General features: G+C 38.9%; 1 protein-coding gene across 1 annotated transcript in view; it reads left to right on the top strand.

The window, feature by feature from the left end:
• The first annotated feature begins 1,126 nt into the window (after positions 1 to 1,126).
• Positions 1,127 to 15,781, top strand: part of LOC127653453 (ethanolamine-phosphate cytidylyltransferase-like) — a 78,799-nt gene continuing 64,144 nt past the window's right edge. The window contains exon 1 of the mRNA XM_052140151.1: positions 1,127 to 1,474. The gene's annotated coding sequence lies outside the window, so the exon portion shown is untranslated. The remainder of the gene's footprint in view (positions 1,475 to 15,781) is intronic.

Genomic DNA, 15,781 nt, shown 5'->3' with positions numbered 1-15,781 from the left:
CACGCAATCTAATTAATATTCACAAGTTATACTAGCACGAGTTGTAGTGATGCGCGGGTCGGCTTTTTTTTTCAACCCGCGGGTCCCGCTTTTATGAAATTATTTGGCCCGCCCCGCACCAATGTATCTATTTTTACAACCCGCCCCGCCCGCACCCGCGACCATTAAACAGAAATACATGTAATGTAAATGAAAACAGCCTTTATTTCATTTAAGTGCTTGGAAACATCGTGTAACATGTTGTAAACAGGCAACAACAGACGATTATGTATGAACCATCAGCTCATATTAATAAAATAACGATAAAATAAAAAATAAAAATATTTTCAACATTTAGCCTACAAAGCAGCGTTTGTATTAATCTAATAGGCTAAACAAATTTTTTTCTTCAGATTTGTATAGGCCAACAGTTTACAGTCTACGCTACATAACCATTGAACTTTTGTTTTATTTAACACACAGGAAATGTTCATTTAGCGTTTTTACGTTCGCTGTGCAAAAAAAGAATAGCATCCACTGTACCGGGGTTTAATCTATTTCGCCTAGACTCCAGCACCCGGCCAGCAGAGCTGAATGTGCGCTCGCTTGATGCGCTTGTGGCCGGGATACAGAGAATCATTTTTGCCACCTTGGTAAGCACAGGAAAGGCGATTGACTGCGACTGCCAGAAGCTTAGAATGTCCTCTCCATCCCAGAAGAACTGGCCCTCAATGTAGCGCTGAACCTCGTCTCTCTCGGCAACTTCTTCACTATCATCCTCCCACTCACTAAACTCATCTCTTTTTCTTTTGACTCGCTCGGCTTCGTCAACTAAAAATAAAATATAACAATATTTAACCTTTTAAACATACATTAGACCACTGTAGCTAAAACGCAAAACCCGGGCCTATAGGCCTATCTATTTGCTGTGCTACTCACCTCGGGGCATCGGCTCTGTCTCCCTCACACTTGCTGGAGGTGTAACCAGCGCACTGTCAAATTCCATGACAAGTCTTCTGGCCTGGTCGTACACAGCGTTTCTCTCCTCCGCTTGAAACATCTTCAGGGACTTAAAACTGGGTCAAAAAAACGTTCCAAGCTTGTGGGTGACGCTGATGGACATTTTCTCGTTTAACAGCTGCGTTGCCTGTGCCCGAATATGAACCATGTATACTCCGGATCACCATATTAGGGCTCGCAGTGTTTCTTCAGTTTAAAAAAACAAAGGACGACCAGCTGAATTGTTGAATACGTTATCACCCTCCATCTCTTCACTCGCAGTTTTAAAAGGCAACAAAAACTCAGAAACTGAGTTTAACACATCCAGCTGAATGCCATCCATTCTGTGGAGCTGATCTTTCCCCTGCAAGGCCTGTTGGATTTCACGGTACTGTTTACTGACTGACTGCATCATCGCAACTTTACTGTTCCATCGGGTTTCGCATTCCTGTGTCACGGTGTGTGGGAGCTGTACTACAGTGCCGGATTTTTTCAGGTATATCACAAGGCTTTTGCACTTTGCAATGACATCGCTCACGTCGCGCATGTATGTTGGAGTGTTCTCTTTTACATCGAATGTGTGTTTGAGAACGATGTTAATGACATGGGCTGTGCACGGAATCCACTTGTAGCTGCGAAGGGCAGCTTTTATGTTTGCGCCCTGGTCACTTACAAACATTACTTTTGATATGTGAGCAGGTTCAATGCCAAAGTCATGCAGCTCCTTAATAATTTGCTCGTGGATGTTGTGCGCTGTCTTTTTGAGAGTAGAGTCAAATTCAGCTGTGCTTATGACACGGCTCTCCAATTTCCAGTCGTCATTAATAAAGTGACCAGTAAACGCCGTGTATGCTCGTTTGTTGAACTCATCAGTCCACTCCACATGTCAGTGGTAATAGCTATGCCACAATCCAGAGCTTTATTTATCCTCTCTGAGAGGATTTCTTTTTTTTTTCTTGCGCGGTCGCTTTGGCTCTGTCGCAAACAGTTTGCCTGTGAGGGAGTACACTGCTGGCATCCACACGTCCATAACGTGAACCAATGTTAATTAGAGACTGGGCTACGGTATGAAATCCATCTCCAGCAGGGCCGTGCAGAGACCTTTGGAGGGGCAGGTGCTCAAAGTATAAAAGGGGCACATGGAACAAGGCTTTAAATAGCACGGTGCTCAAAATATCAATACAGTAATATATCGTGACACATTCCTTGCTGATACGCATATAGATACGGATGATTCTGTATTGATACGGCAGCAAATGCTGTGATGCAGTTCTGGAAAAGAAACAGAAAAGACAATTTTAAAAGTTTAAAAGTTAAAAAAATATTTTCTGTCCAGAATAATTAGAAACTGAAGTGTCTTAAGTTGTACCAACCTGATGGCTTTTTCTTCTCTGTTATACAGAATAATTAAGAACAGCCGTTATAGTAAAAACTATAGTAAACATTATAGTAAAATCAACGTGGCCCATGTTTCGTACAGTAGAGTATAGTTTTATTTAATGCCATGTCAGCATTTGTGGCTATTTTGATGGCAAAAACTGAATTACAAAAATACAAGAGTTCCATTAATATAATAAAAACAAAAACAAAGCAAACAGAAAAAATACAGCAATTTTATTTTACAGCAAATACAACAGATTTTTTACATTAATGTGATACCTGTTCTGGTAAAATCTTACTAAATTCCTTGAGTGAGTATGCTGCCTTTGCTGTTGTTGTTGTTGCTGCTGCTAATACTGGAGTTGATCTGAGAGACTGTAGACATTAAAACAACAAACATATAGGAGATATATTAGCTGATTAAACAATTGTTATGTTACCATGACAAGATGTAAAGATTGCTGAGAGTGTTTGGAACTGGCTCACTGACCTGCCAAGGCTGACTGCTCCAAGAAAATAAGAGGGAGATGCTCACAGAGGCTGCTGCACACCAACAGCTGCAGGTAGAGAAAATAAGATACCAGATTCAAAAAAGTAAAATTATCTGAGAAAAAAAAAACAAATTAATGGGGGATAGGATGATGGTGGCCATGGCAGGGGTGAGAGTGAGACACAAACATCTATATAGACAGAGGTGTGTGCTTGTCTGTCTACAGTACACAATACTGTGATCATGATTTCAAGTTGCATTGTGACTCTGAGATGTAGTTGGATTTTGATTGATTATGTCTAATCAAAAATATAAATAAAGAAACTAAAATGTGTATGTGTGTGTTCATTCTGTTGGCACCTACTAAAATTCACTGACTGCATCAGTGTAGCATTAATCTTACCAATAAGAGGAGGATGAGTTGTTGTAGACTTTTATAACAGAAATTTCCTGTTGGCCATGTCCCTAAAATTGTTAATGACATTATTGTCATTTATTGGAATGTCCTTCTCAATGGCCAACAGAAGGTCAGACAATCTCTCCTCTTTGCAAAGGCTGCGAAGTTTGGTTTTCACAAGCTTCAGTTTTGAGAAGGAACGTTCCACAGTTGCTGTGGACACCGGAAGTGTGCCATATGTCTTCAGCAGCAGAGTCATGTTGGGGAAAACTAGATGTGCATTGTTTTCCTTGACCACTGACAGAATAGAAGACACATTGGCTGGTGGTGGGCATGAGTATGACGTATGGAAGACCTTCAATTCTGTCTGCAATTTGTCTTCATCTTCAATATTGTAGAACTGGCACAGTTTCTTCACAGCTTGGAGTGCTGCTGTTGGAATGCTAGATGTTTTCCAGTTCTCTGGGACTGTCAGGCAATGGAAGGCATGCAATATTTCCCATTTGGAATTATCTCCTCCTTTAAAGTGTCTCTGAATAGTGGTCTTTGCTGTTGTAGAAAGAAAATATTTTTGTCATTTAAAATATAATTATATTTTAATCCTGTTCTGAATTGTTTTATTTTTATAATGATAATTCAGAGAATGAGAAAATCAGTATAAGCCTTATCAGTGTTGTTGTGATAATTATTTTAAGGCACTCTACATTTTTTTTAAAATAAATACTGAAATAATAATAATAATTTAGTCAAAAGGCATAAAAAAAGACAAGACCCCTCGACGCCTGTGAGTGAACCTTTTCTCCCTCAAACAGCAAGCTAACGTAACGTTACTTCTACAGGCTACACACAGCAACATATACAACATATCGGAATGCTCTCTTCACGTCGTTCTTGTAAAATAATAATAATAAGTAAATAAACATCAAAATCACTTCACTGGGAATGAATCCCCACTTACCAGCTGCCGCGGTCGCAGTGTTGAAGATATCTTCCGGTAATTAAAAAATGCGCGTGCTGCGGCCGTGCGGCGAGGAATAGTCCCGGTCGGATGAGGTCGTCGTCAGGTGAAAGGTCATCATCTGGATCATTTTATTTAAGGCTAAATTATTAATCATACATTTTACTAATATTTAGATTTGGCATAGGCAGGCATTCACAAAAGGGCCTTTAATAAATAAAAAAAATGAGAGGAATTTTTTCTTTGACAAAAGGGCACTTTGGGCACCAAGGGGCAAAGGGGCAGGTGCTCAAGCACCCAACGCCCCCCCTCTCTGCACGTGCCTGATCTCCAGATACTATGTCGAAGGGCCGCAGATCTCGACAGCACAATTCAACACAAGCGTCTGTGACCTCGGACTTGACATGTGCTGGTACTTTACTTTTGAGGAAAGCAGTAATGTTTTGAGACGTGCCACTGTCGTCCTTTTTCTTTGACCCCCCGCAAATATGTCTAGACAAGCTGGAAGTGCCCGTTTTGTGGCTCTCGTGTTTGTAAATTTTCTCACAGGAGTTGCACTTAACGTAGCCGATACTGCAGTTGTCTTCTGCTGCAACTATTTCAGAGAACCGGTCCCAAACACTAGATTTAGCAGCCTGACCTTTTTTTCGTTTAGTTATGTAATCTCCCGACCTCAATTTCTCCCGCACCTCGTCCTCCATCTTCACTTTTTTATTGCTACGTTTTGTTGTAGTTGTTGTTGTGTCTGACGGCGGGAGCTGCTTGGCGCGCAGCTTTTATGTGTAGGCTACGTGACGCCAAAGGTTTGGGGAAATCACTACGGCCTTCGTATTGTAACCTTATAAAAGAACCTAATAAAATATGAAAATAGATATTCCCAAATATTTAATATAGGCTGGAAATTGCAAAAAACATACATGAAAAAAAAGAGAAAAAGTATGACCCGCCCCAACCCGCCCCGCAAATAAAATGACAATTTATTTCCCCGCCCCAATCCGGGGTCCGCGGGTTACGAGACGACCCGCGCATCACTAACGAGTTGTCAATTTGCCAACGCCCTGCTACTAAGGTCCAACTTTCAGCAAATCAGTTAAGCTCACGGGCCAATGTTCCACTACGTCATTAATATTAATGAGCATTGCCTTAACAGTAATAGGTTTCGTAAATTCCTTGGCTGGCAGAGGAGGCGTTGTCCCCCCAATACAGCGTCACCTTCATCCAGAAGGTGTGCAGAAACCGGCTTTCCTGCAAAGGGACAGACGTGTTCCTATTCCTATTATCTCACACTGAATACAGGGGAATATAGTGCATATAACTGGCTTCACGCCGCTTTGTGCTGAGTGCTTGTGAATCGGACTGAATAATAAATAAAAAAAAATGATAAACAACGGGCATCATGTGAGCTGCGTTCCGGTCGCCGCTGCCTGCAGTCCGGAGAAGAGGAGGCGCACTGTCCGCTTCTGGTGCGATGGATGGTGAGTGCAGACCACAACGCGTTTCACTGCAGTGCCATTAAAGGTGGATTATCTACTTTTGCTACTAGAACCCTATTTCAATGTTAATGAGATAATTAGAATAACGCTGTTAATGGACTATAGACTGGACATCTGAATTGGACTGTTCAAGTTGTTTCCATATAATAATAATAAGCAATGGTCAGCACCTATTATTATGATGATGGGGATGTTGGTTATTATTTTAAAATTACAATGATTATTGCATATACAATTAGCTTTTTTAATATTCAAGTAAGAGTATTTATTTATTTAATTTGGAGATTAATCTCGGCTTTCTGAACACTGAAAATAATGTTACAATGCAAAACATTTTAGCCTTCGTTCTCTTCATGCAAATATATATCATTTAAATTATTTTATTTATTTATTTTTATCTGGGGTTAAATATGACCATAAAATTTCCTTGCGGGTTTTCGTGAGAATAACCCAACATTTTTCATTATTTCTAGTAAGTATTCTCTAATTCTGCTGTCTTTGTGTAATTTTCTTTGCCCTCAAACCAAGCTCAAGTCTTTAGAGAGATGTACAGTAGATATCAGTGAGTAAGTGCACAGACGGCATAGCTGCATGTCCATCTGCATCCTACAAATGTGTTAGAAAGGGCGTTTGTATGCTTGTTAGCCAAATTATCTAATTAGTATCTTATTTCGATCCTTGATAAATGTGCTGCTCTAGTTGTATATTATCACTGAAATACATTATCATCTGCTTTGACTACTGAAAACCATCTGTTATTTCTCACAGTGCTCTCAATTCAATTTCATGTCAATTCAGTTTATTTGTATAGTGCTCTTCACAATACATATTATTCCAAAGCAGCTTTTCAAATAGTGGCCTTCAAACCCCCAGTAAGCAAGCCAAAGGTGACAGTTGCTCAGAAAACACTAACATGTGTTATCCACTGAGCAGGGTTGACTTTGTGCTATTAGACACCTATAGAGTGCTAATAAGCTGGCCATAATTCATCAGTTTGAGTTGACCTATTAGTAGTGGACTTTAGTATAATGTCTTTCTGATGTGAGGAACGTCAGACTTTCTGATGTGTATGTGGCTCAAAAATGTGTTTGTATTCATGTGTATGTGGAGCAGGATTATAGCAGCTTTCTCTTGTAGAATTCCAGCCATTTCTGTCCGGCTGCCTGATGGTGTTTTTTGGAATGTTGCAGAATGTTTGGGATGCCGGTATATTAGTCAGTGGAGTGAACAGTGTAAACACAGACCGCTCAGTGACACCCCTTCAAACCATGCACCCACACCTGCCTGTTCACTATTCTTCCCCTAACACCCTCTGCTGCATTACAAGAGAATGTGACCATTGGAACTCGCTACAGCTCATGATTCTGGACTCAATAAAAAGATAAACACACAGTGGTTTTCATCAGATCTGGGAATTGTCATATTTCAGCCTCTAACAACAAGCATCAATATTACTATTGCTCAAACTTATACCATGTTCTAGCCAAGCAACAGGTGAAAAAAATGGAATTCTTTCATGTTCATCAGAATTTTTGTCCTAACCAGCTGCAACTGCCACAGCGACGAGTAACAGAACATTTTGAGAATTGCTTGCTTTCTACTTCTGGGTCAGTTAGCCCTGCCTATTGTAAACTCTTATTGGTCAAAAAAACACTCCTCATAACTATGCATTACAGTCCCAGTGAAGTGCCTTGACAAGTACAGTTTTCTTTGGGGTTTTGATGTATTTCCTATTGAAAGAGGAATTTGGAGCAGGACATGTAAAATTGCTTGTCCCTTTTTTAAATAGCCAATTGGCTTTAGTTTACATTGCAGCTGAATACACATAGGCTACCCCTTTTCCACCAAAATGATGCTGCTGCTTATGGCAGAGCAGTTGTATAGCTGAGGAAACTGAGAAGGGATCTCCATATCAATTGTTTTTCCAATCACTTGAGAACCAAATTATGATCTAACTGACCATGTTACAACTTAACCAGCCCACAAACAAACAAAACACATTTCAGTCTTTATTTTTTTACATCTTTATGGTTTTACAGCATGCTTTTGATGCAACCATCAAAAGTTATAACAAATAAAAATGTATATCAAGAAATTTCACACATATGGTCAAAACTGCATTTTGTCTTGGATGAACAGAAAGAATTAAGAAGCTGGTATTTTGAGAACAGTGTCTTTATGCCATTATGGTTGTTAATACCATGATCAGGAATTAGTTCAATATAATGAAAAAATTAATAATGTAGAAATGCATATTCATGAATAAATCGTTTTTAATGGACATGTACAATAAGACTTGTTGTTGTGCATGTCCAATGCAGATGAATGAGAAACAAGCCAGTAAAAGATCACCATTTATCAAGTCATGTAATTATTATTTGTATAGCGCTCTTCACAACACATATTGTTTCAAGCAGCTTTAAAGAAATCCATGCTGTAACACTAAATTAAGCTGTAATATCCGTAATATATTAAAGCACTCATTGTGTGGTTTAATTGAATAGTGTGATATAATGTTTTAATATATTGTTTGTATTTAGGCCCGCAGTGAGCAATCCAAAGGCTACTGTGGCATGGAACATAAAACTCCATAAGATGTAAGTTAATGTAGAAGGACTATAACCTTGGGAAAAACCAGGCTCAGCTGGGGCAGCCAGTTTCCCTCTGGCTAAACAGCATGAATATAATGCCCATAATAGTTATCTATGTGTAATACAAGCAATGGGTTTAATTAGTAAACTGAGTAGATGATGCTGGCCAATGTTAAAAAATAATTTTGTATGAACTGTAATGACTAAGTATCTTTGAAGTCTATCCTGAATTAACTGTGGAAGTGCACACAGATGCATTGTCTTTTGTTATTTGGGTGATGAAGGCTTTAATTGGCATTATTTTATTGTCTATGTCTTCCATTTTAAAAAGCGTAATCCATCCTATGACCAAGAGGATGCAGGCAGAGGTCAGTAAGGTGCATTGTAGTCTGGCTAGAAGCTTGTGGCAGTTTATTTTGGTGAAGTCCATCCTAGGTCCAAGGTTCAGACAGTGTCCTGTGAAGTATCCAATGTCTTGCAGTTGGGCTTGGAGTAGTTCATCATCTGTGAAGTCTATCGTAGTAGACTGAAGTGATGCAGACAGTGATCATCGAAGCTGTCTGGAAGTAGTCATCATTTAGCGACACATAGCGGCATGAGTGGGACATTGGGCTGGACTGGATCTGGTTCTGGCAGATTGAGACAGGAAAACAAAAATAATAATATTAGCATAGATGCCATTCAATGCAAAGGAGACATATAAGAAGTGTTTCCATTTCCGGCAGACCATACTAATGCATTTATGCACATACATGTGTTTGAGTGGTATGGGCCAGATGTGTCCTGAAAAATGCTAGGAAGTCTAATCTATAATTTAGGAGCCAAATTGGAAAAGGATCTCCTTACTTTTTCGGATTTTTATATTCCAGGTATTATTAATAGGCCCGAGTTTTGCGATAGTAATAAATGTGTTCGATTATAGCATAATATAAGGTCGGTTAAGTATTGCAGAGCTAGAAAATTCAAAGCTTTGTAAGTAATTAACCAAATTTTAAAGATAATATGAAACTTACAGGCAGCCAATGTTGTGACGATAAAATTGGGCTGCAATAACCATAATTCTTGATTCTAAAAAAAGCACTCCAGCTGCTGCATTTTGAACCAATTGAAGCTTATTGACTGAACCTGCTGGTTCAGTAATGCATTACAAAAATCTAGTCTTCAGATCTTGAATTCATCATTTAGGTTTTCAGTATCAGAAACAGAAAGCATATGTCGTAATTTAGCAATGTGGAAGAATGCTGTTCTACAAAAATTTGAAATTTGAATTTCAAAGGTCAGATTGCTATTAGGGCTGCGATATGTCTTAAAAAATTATATCTCGATATTTTTCAGCCTATTGACGATATTCAATATATATCTAGATAATTATGTATTTGCTCTAAAATGACACAAAGTGTTTGTATTTTTGATCAGAGGAACCGTCATTTCATCCAAACAGCCATTGTAGCCAAGTAAATTAAATATTTTAAAGACATTAAATAGAAATCTGATAAGTAGTGTTTCATTAAATAAACACAAGGGAGAATGAAATTCAATAATTTTCATCGATATGCACTTTATATTTATATTTCATATATAATGATACATAGTATTTTAATAAAAAGCATTATTAAAAACAAATGTTTATACTAATACATTTTTGTGAATGAACAAGGTGTGCAAAAATGACCGGACATGTCATTATAATATAATTCAGAATTATCATTATTATTCTGATTATTAGATTTGCGTTTTACAAAAGTACTATATTTCTGTTATACACAACAGTTAGTTCCAGTCCTCGAATCTGATTGGACGAGAGAATTAAATGAACAATTTCAGGATTAAGGCTCATCGCAGCTGAGAGACACAACAGACTGTTTGATTACAGAACTCGAGGTGCTTACCGAGTTTCCACATTGGATACACTGTTTAAAATGGCGGAGGACATCGCTGTTTCTATAGTGAATGACTCTTGTGCAGCTACCACGAAATAGGGAGAAATGCCCCCGCTTGGACACTATTTTTCCACTGAGAAAGCTGACAGCATCTCTGCTTGGGAGTGGTAACAGGTGATTGTACACACACACACACACACACACACACACACACACACACACACACACACACATGTTGTGTTTCCATGTTTTATGGGGACTTTCCATAGACATAATGGTTTTTATACTGTACAAACTTTATATTCTATCCCCTAAACCCAACCCAACCCCTAAACCTAACCCTCACAGAAAACTTTCTGCATTTTTACATGTTCAAAAAACATAATTTAGTATGATTTATAAGCTGTTTTCCTCATGGGGACCGACAAAATGTCCCCACAAGGTCAAAAACTTCGGGTTTTACTATCCTTATGGGGACATTTGGTCCCCACAAAGTGATAAATACACGCTCACACACACACACACACACACACACATCAATCCATCCATCCTTGTTTATCAAATAACTTGTTAGAAACAGCACAAGCTGTGATACTATTTCTGAAGTGAACTTTTTGAATTACTAATGGAGGCTTGGACGCATCATTTGTTTTGACCCAGCAACGGCAGATTCTGATCCGCCATGTAAGAAAGTAGTTCCAACGCACAAATGCATTTTTATGACCGTACTCGCTTTTTAAAATTTGCAGGCTGAATGTTGTAGGTAATCATATCGCACTCTTGCTCGTGTGATATTGCTTAATTATTTACTTATTTTGACAACTTCACAAGGAGCTTTTATTTCAACACAGAAAAGGCAATGTGTATTTGACAGTTTGACATTTCCTGAAATGCTGTAATTGTGTTATTCTGTGGCGTTTGTAGATTTGTATTATAAATTGTAACTGTTACTAATGTTTGGAATTGTGTGAATGCTAAAACCTGCTGTACTTTGATTTCACAATGCACGTGAACTGATCTGAGAGTGCCGCCATGAGCGTGCCCACAGATCAACACGTCACTGTTTTGTCCTGAATCAAACACAGACCATGTTTATCTGTCTTTAAATCAAACCCTTCTGTAGATTAATAATCACTGCAACCAACTTGCAATTTTGATGTTATTTTGTTTTATTTTGCAGCCCTGAAGGGTCGTAAAATTAGTCTTCTGATGCGCTCTTTATGAAACATAATGACCAAATGAAAGCACATTAAAATCATTGTGATATTCATAATATTGGTAAGTTTTACATCGTCAGCAAAATTATCTAGATTATGTTGTTAATATTCAATATATATCCAATATAACACACAAGTTCTTTAGTGATGAAGCAACAGTACATCCATTGAGAGTCAAATTTTATTAAGAGGTTTTTGGTCCAATAATTAGTATCTCTGTTTTGTCTGAATTGAGTAGAAGGAAATGTCTAGCCATCAAATCTTTGATATCATCGATACACTCTGACTCTGGTAACTTAACAGGTTTTGAAGAAATATAAATTTGGGTATCGTCTGCATAACACTGAAAAATAATTATATGGTTCCTGATAATGTCTCCTAGGGGAAGCATATAGAACAAGAAAAGCAGAGGCCCTAAAACTGATCCCTAAGGCACACCATGCTTAACTTTAGATTGATCTGACAATTCCTTATTTAAACAGAATCCATCAGATAAACAGGATTAGGTCCTATTTATCTTACTGCTACCACTTTCAGTTTAAATAAGCTAATGCCAAGCTAATACCTGTCCACAAATGCCAACATAATTCTCAAGCCTATTCAAGAGAATGTAGTGATCTGCGTTTTCGAAGGCAGCACTAACATCTAAAAGCACTAAAAGAGAGATGCAGCCACAGTCAGTTGATGAGAGCAAAGCATTTGTAAGTCTTATAACTGAAGTCTCTGTACTATGATAGGGCATAAATCCTGACTGAAATTCTTCACAGATACAATTTCTCCATAAAACTGAACATAGTTGGGAGCACACTAACTTTTCTAGTATTTTAGACATAAATGGGAGATTTGAGCCAACTAGTTTTAGCCAACTCTCTAGAAAAGCTGTGGTTTCTTGATCAATCAAACCACTGATCAAGAAACCACAGCTTCTCTAGAGAACTCTACAGCTTTTTCCAAAAATGCCTTAATTAAAAATATGAATAAACGCAAGCCAATTTCTTAGCTCCTGCATTCCATACAGAAGTGATCATCTCTTTGCCCTATTCATTTCAAAGACAATTACCCACCACTGTGAGAGATTCAGAGGGTTGAATTGTCATAACAGTCATTCGGTACTCAGTTTTTGAGTTATTTTTATTGTAAAATCTGTTTGGAACAACCCTACAGCATGGATTGTGCTGCCTTTGAAGTGCCCTTTGAAGGTACCATCTACCGTATGCCATTTAGAACACAGACGGCTGCGCTGAACCGATGTAGAGAGACAATGCATTCTCGTTTGATAATTTCTCAGCAGCTCTGTGACTTCATGAATTTTCCTGGGTCTTTTTATCCAGAAGAGAGAGACTGAAAATATTAAATGCATATACATTAACTGCTGAATGTGAATTTTGTTAACATTTAGAGGTACACTAGCATACTGATGACCTTAAAGGTAATGACATAGCCTAAAAGTCCAGAACCATATCCAGTAACTTATCTTAGTTACTGCATAGTGATGCACTAAAAGACATCTTAGCAAGCACATGGAAACTTCCTGGCAAACACCCACAATGTTCTAGTTTTATGGCAGTGAGTTTTGTATGGGAAAATACCACTATCATTTTCTACATAACATACAAATTTTGTTGGATATAGTGTACTATTCCCATATTTGATCCTTTAATGCATGCTGAATGTTGTGATCAAAGTGTAAGTGTCTCATCAGCCCTAAAACATCATGACGTCTAATGCTAAAGTCCATTTTCAGTCGAAAGTCATGTAACCCCTACATATTGTGATGAGCGCCAAGAACACATCATGTCAGCATTGAGCAATGGTCAGCTCTTAGTTAGCACAAACAGAGTGGATTTCACTTGAGTTGGACAGTGAAAGCTTTAGGATGATAAATATACAGAGCATGATATGTAATTACAGTAAACTGATGGGCAGTATTGTGTATCTAATGACAGCAGTTTTAATGCAGCCATACAGAGCAGAACACATTTAACAGGGTTTGATTGACCTCTGAAGGATGAACCACATTACATGGTTGGAAGGCAGACTTGATCAGCTAACACTGGGTCAATCAATCACTAAATCTAATATGTGTAACTAGGGTTGCAGCGGTATACCGGTTTCACGGTATACCACGGTTTGAAAATGGACGGTTATCATACATGTACATTTGCTTATCTACGGTATTGAGAAAAAAATGCAACCGGACGGAAATTCTCACATCTCCTTTCCTTCTCGACTGTCTGTCAGACTCGTCAACTTGCGCCACGCACACACATGCAGCAGATGTCAGAGAGAAGTGAGGCGAGGGGTCTGACATGAGTGTGTGAGTTAAAGCAGTGTTTCTCAACTGGTCAATTCAGACTGGGTTGCGGACAGCAGGGAAATAACAATGCCATGGTAACTTCTCCCATTGAAGATATTTCGGCGGCCGCCCTAGTGATCGACTATTTCGGACTGCCGATGCAGATTTAATGATAATCTCGCAAACAGCTAAAGACTTCTCATCTGCACTTTCGCGAGTGTAACGAGCTCGCGCTAATGATCTGCTCTTTTCTCTGGCGCGCGCGTTCAACATCTGGGCTTCCCTCGATATTGCGGAGCGCAGACATCAAAACTGATGTGACCAATTTCAATTCTAGCGAGACTTTTCTAGTTTAAAGTGTTACGGAGATTGTCAATTCGAACAGTAGCAGCCCTGACATGCCAAACAGCACCGAGGAGGGAACACTGTGCTATGCGCCAAAATTACACACCCAGCACCTTTCAGGATTTTACATGAGTAAAAGTAACTGTTATATTTTGACAAAATGTTATAATTTCATATGAAATAATCTAAAGGTAGAATCTATTAGACCTCATTTTATATCGACTGTGGCAGTTGTAGTTAAATGTGTTTTAGCTTGTATTTATTTTTCATAAATACATTAATTTATTATTATTTTTAACACAGGCCTAACCATGGTAATAAGGAGCCTTTCATTCTGTGTAATATTTGTATAAATATGTAATATTAGGTAACAAACGGGATTATAAAGGGCTCATACACTCACCTAAAGGATTATTAGGAACACCATACTAATACTGTTTGACCCCCTTTCGCCTTCAGAACTGCCTTAATTCTACGTGGCATTGATTCAACAAGGTGCTGAAAGCATTCTTTAGAAATGTTGGCCCATATTGATAGGATAGCATCTTGTAGTTGATGGAGATTTGTGGGATGCACATCCAGGGCACGAAGCTCCCGTTCCACCACATCCCAAAGATGCTCTATTGGGTTGAGATCTGGTGACTGTGGGGGCCATTTTAGTACAGTGAACTCATTGTCATGTTCAAGAAACCAATTTGAAATGATTCAAGCTTTGTGACATGGTGCATTATCCTGCTGGACGTAGCCATCAGAGGATGGTACATGGTGGCCATAAAGGGATGGACATGGTCAGAAACAATGCTCAGGTAGGCGTGGCATTTAAACGATGCCCAATTGGCACTAAGGGGCCTAAAGTGTGCCAAGAAAACATCCCCCACACCATTACACCACCACTACCAGCCTGCACAGTGGTAACAAGGCATGATGGATCCATGTTCTCATTCTGTTTATGCCAAATTCTGACTCTACCATCTGAATGTCTCAACAGAAATCGAGACTCATCAGACCAGGCAACATTTTTCCAGTCTTCAACTGTCCAATTTTGGTGAGCTCTTGCAAATTATAGCCTCTTTTTCCTATTTGTAGTGGAGATGAATGGTACCCGGTGGGGTCTTCTGCTGTTGTAGCCCATCCACCTCAAGGTTGTGCGTGTTGTGGCTTCACAAATGCTTTGCTGCATACCTCGGTTGTAACGAGTGGTTATTTCAGGCAAAGTTGCTCTTCTATCAGCTTGAATCAGTCAGCCCATTCTCCTCTGACCTCTAGCATCAACAAGGCATTTTCGCCCACAGGATTGCCGCATACTGGATGTTTTTCCCTTTTCACACCATTCTTTGTAAACCCTAGAAATGGTTGTGCGTGAAAATCCCAGTAACTGAGCAGATTGTGACATACTCAGACCGGCCCGTCCGGCACCAACAACCATGCCACACTCAAAATTGCTTAAATCACCTTTCTTTCCCATTCTGACATTCAGTTTGGAGTTCAGGAGATTGTCTTGACCAGCACCACACCCCTAAATGCATTGAAGCAACTGCCATGTGATTGGTTGATTAGATAATTGCATTAATGAGAAATTGAACAGGTGTTCCTAATAATACTTTAGGTGAGTGTATAAGTAAATATGCTCTTCAATTTTTAAAAGGGGGGAGAGAAAACTTCCTGTAGATTTTGACATCAACATCAAAAATAATGTCACTTGATGCATGTCCTTGTACTGGAAAACCATGAACAAAACTAAGCAACATAAAAGGAA

Source organism: Xyrauchen texanus, chromosome 12, assembly GCF_025860055.1.
Source record: "Xyrauchen texanus isolate HMW12.3.18 chromosome 12, RBS_HiC_50CHRs, whole genome shotgun sequence".
Taxonomy (NCBI): Eukaryota; Metazoa; Chordata; class Actinopteri; order Cypriniformes; family Catostomidae; genus Xyrauchen; species Xyrauchen texanus.
The sequence above is the reverse complement of the archived record's forward strand: the minus strand, read 5'-3'. Positions and strand labels throughout refer to the sequence as shown.